The sequence below is a fragment of the Varroa destructor genome, unplaced genomic scaffold (assembly GCF_002443255.2).
Source record: "Varroa destructor unplaced genomic scaffold, Vdes_3.0 BEIS01000002.1, whole genome shotgun sequence".
Lineage (NCBI taxonomy): Eukaryota > Metazoa > Arthropoda > Arachnida > Mesostigmata > Varroidae > Varroa > Varroa destructor.
In genome coordinates, this window is record NW_019211455.1 from 12,311,487 (window position 1) to 12,315,719 (window position 4,233).

At 41.7% G+C, this 4,233-nt stretch overlaps 1 long non-coding RNA gene across 1 annotated transcript; it reads right to left on the reverse strand.

Annotated features, from left to right (window-relative positions):
* Positions 1-4,212, reverse strand: LOC147757385 (uncharacterized). The gene is made up of 3 exons (XR_015322134.1): positions 3,769-4,212; positions 1,519-1,615; positions 1-577 (listed from the first exon to the last, which is right to left on the reverse strand). It is a non-coding gene; the product is annotated as an uncharacterized LOC147757385 (long non-coding RNA).
* Between the last annotated feature and the right edge of the window lie 21 nt (positions 4,213-4,233).

Genomic DNA, 4,233 nt, shown 5'->3' on the forward strand with positions numbered 1-4,233 from the left:
GATACAAAATGAAATCGAATCATCTTTTATTAGCGTACGAAAAATCAAATCTACTGACGCCTTATACTGCGCAACATACAGCGGTCATTTAGCCCCATATCAGCCTGGACTAGCCGTGCCCATATTTTCAAATCCCCTAATTCACCCCTTGCGCTCATCTTCTCTAAGAGAGTTAGAAAAGGAGCGAGCTAACAAACACCGTGAAGTTGTCAATAGATGGTTGGCTTCTGTCCCTACATATGCACGTATACGGAAGCACCATATCGCCTTCACTATTAATTCATGTTTCTGCCTCTTTTGTGCTTTTGCGAGGGTACACCTTCGTGAACATCATGAGCGCCACTCTGGTAATGTGCTTTCAAAAGCACGTAGTACCCCCTATGATCTCGTCTATGTTAGTTGGCCCCCTGATATCTGGCACCGTTCAGCCGGACAAGACCTGAAAAGCAATGAACAGCCCAGCCCAGCCCAGCCCAGCCCAGCCCGGTCCGATATGGTGGCATCTTTGCCTCTGGACGAGGGATCGGGCTGTCAGTTTTACCGACCGTGTGTCAACAACAAAGACGCAACCATATACCTGTAACACACATCATTCATGGTAGTCGCATTGCAATACAATGTTATTCGAACGTTCTACTAAGCGTAATTGTTATTTTACTTGAGATGGAAAACGGTAGCGGGCATGTAGTGTAACCGCACGAGTAGACGTAATAATATGGCGTCGTTCTTTTTGATCGGGTAGTCTGGTGGAATCACATATGGAACGGTGATTAAGTGAACAGCGTCTGAATAGTTCCAAGACAGGCACAGGTGAATCCACTGTCTGACGTCTATAGACTGTTCTATTTCTATATTTTTAGGGTCAGCCATGATTGAACAGGACGAATTTCCCAAGAGAAAAGTCCGCGTAGTCGAACTGCTACCTTATAACATATTGAACGGGATATATTTATATGCTTATACGTTGTGATCGATTGCGTCACGAATGCAGCTAAGGAGCACAAAGATTACGTTTGCTTTGTGAAAACAAATCTACAAAGTTCAGGTGTTTTCAGCGCTCATTGGCAGGCGAATTGTTTAAGGCGCAAGTGGTGAGTAAGCACTGCGAAATCGATTCTATTTGATCTGAGCCACTAGGCAGCGAACGATGTCACCGTTATAGAATCATGGGTACAAAGTCTACTGTAAGTGTGTTAATAAAAGCCTTCCTAAAGTTTGTAGTCGCTTTCAAGTAACGCCTAAGTTCTTCTAGCAGTTCACGATATTCCCTCCTCTATACCCAATACTATACAAAAGAAAATGTCAAATTTTTTACTATCAATGGGGGGCGACCGTAGGGGCGCTTGAATTCATCGTCTAGAAGGAATATGTTGATTCAAACACAGCCCTCCCAAGGTTCTAAAGGCTGCTAGTTGCAAAATTTTGCAGTTCACATCTGGAACTCCAGACTGCACAAAGTTCTGTGACGGGATTTGCTATGCTGGAATTAAGTTACGCCTTTCATACTGTTTTATTTACCGGAATCGCTCTGATTTACTGAAGAATAGGATTCAACCAGTAGATTGTCGTTGAGCCCAGCATGGAGAGAACTTGCCACAGAAAGCAATCACGAAACCTACCAAGACACCGAAAAGAAAAAAAAAACATTGTGAATATCTGGCAATGTAGATCGACGGCCATACTACTTCGAGCTTTCTCGAATATGTCATTTAACAAATACAGTTATCTTTTAAATGATTCTAATAGATATATGTGCTTCCAATTAGTAACAGGCATCTGTCAACACTTATATCAGACTATGCTTTCGCACAGCTTCTTCAAAGGAAGAACCGAGCAAATTAAAAGCTTGAGCACTTCATTCATGCATTATCATGTTCTGCACTCTCATGCATAAAAGGGATCTCTTCATTCACATTATCACATATACTGATGTGATCGTAGTACTTGTCGACTCGCAGAATCTCAGTAAGTTGAATACTGTAACTGTTATAGCGAACAAGGAAATTATTTCTCTCAAGTTAACGCCCTTGCACAACTAATAAGGTTGTGAAATTTTTATTTTCTAGTTAGTGCAATTGGCAAGAAAGGAAAGTTACCAGTATAGAACAATGTTAGTGCATAGGTTATAGTAGACTGCATAGCTGCTATAAACCTTATCACATGACGGATTAGCATAGATGGAATCGATTGTACGATAAATCGTCTGGTTATGGCCTCACAGTTATCTAAACCTGTCGCTGTACCACAATAAACCCGATTTCACTGCCTTTTATTTCGAAATTCCAACTGACACGGGGTGCTGGCTCTTGCTAACACAATAAGACCCACATCCAAATGTTCGTTTGACAGGCGAAATAAACAAGCAAACACACGCGCTCCAGGAAGTAGAAAATTGTGTAGAAAAACTATTGCAAGGCGGTTCTCGGTAATCAAAAGCAGGCGTATTTTACCGCCGATTCGACTCCTAGTTAACGTTATAGGGGGGTGAGGCTTGTAATTTGTGTTACGTTAATAGACCTTTTATTCTATCTATCTTCGCTCATAGGATTCAACGCGCGCGTGTGCGTGTTCCTTCTTCTACTAAACAGTTCCAAACCTATTTGTTAGGAACTAAGTCATATTTCATGTGGAGTCCTTCCTACACCTAAGAGCGTTACATTATCAGTGTAGATTCCCTATCTAAGCAAACGCGGTACGATTTTCAACGTCATTGGCAATACAAAATACAAAATGAGCTGTCATATTCCATAGGTAACTACCTTATATTGAAAACCTTTGACCCGCTGTGTGCTTTTGACCAATTGTTTACAGTTGGTAACGAACGATCTTTATGGTTTAATCGCCGACCACCCGAATTCCATAAACGTCACTATATAAGCCCCACAGCAAGCGCTGACAAATGCAGGTCGACGAACGAATCTGTCAGTTTTTTAATTGTGTTTTTCTACAAATTGGAGCCTAGCCCTGACCTTGCCTCCTTTTAAGGACTGCTAAACTTCTTTACGCTGAGAAGCTTGGCCTTTTCTATCTAGCTCATCATTGGTCTCACAATTTCTAGGTCGACAATTTTTCATTTGATCCACTAAATAGCTTGTAACGTACAGGTTAGCAGTGGGATACCGACGTCCTGCAACTTGTCCTGTGCTGAGGATTGATATGTGCAATCCGAAATTATCATCATCATCATCAGGCAAAATGAGCGCAGCTGATGCGAGATTGAATTCCTCCGGCGATCGCTGTTCAGATTTAGCTATAAGCTTCACGAAGTGTCGCTGTTATGAACCCTGATTGGGTACCTAGTTCCCGCTCAGAGAATAACTATATTTCGATGTGTAAACAATCCACAAATTGAACCAAATTATCAATCGGGACACACAGCACTCACGTACGCAGGGGATGGCGCACTTTTGTATGATATTGTATAAAGTTTGGCTGAATTTAGCTATCATTTCCGCGCTGCACTTTTATAACTGTTCAAAAAGATCGAATAATAAAAACACTATTGACAAATGATTTTATGTGATACTGACTTGCCATAGGCTCAACACTACATTTACTGGACTCTAATTGTCAGTCCAGCTGTTTATACAATAGAGCCTAACCGTTATATGTCCATGCGAAGGACGTCGCTCGTGCAGGAATTTATTCGCCGGCGATCCTCGGCCTACTACAGAGGTTCGTGCTTTGGGTTAATCAAATTTTTGCGCGCTGACGGTATATACATGTGTTTATTAATCAGCTGTTTGACTTCTGACAAGACGGCTTTACCTTTTCCGAATGGTGTCTTACATCTTACACTTTCATGACGAGTTACTCGACGCAACTGGTCTTAGGCTTGGCCCTGATACACTTCAATTTGAAGATTACAGCAACCTGTACCTAATAGGACTCTCCATATATTATGCAAGTCTCCCTCGCTCACTGTTCTGGTCATAGGCCGAATAGGAACGGCATTCATACTGTCTAATCACATAACGCTCAAGAACACCTAAAGCTGTGTATCTGTTTTGTGTGCAAACGTGTAGATATTTGTTTCTATGAGATCAAGTTTGGGCTTAAGCGTTCATACCGGTACGTCACTACACAGAATGGGGCAAGAGTTTCTCGACAATCTGAGGGTCTTCATTGTAGTTTAAGTAGCTAGACAGTAAACTTTAGTAAAAATGAAAAAGGTCAAGACTTAAGTTTTCTGAATTTTTTCCCCACCCTGAACGCGTAGTATCACATGCACGC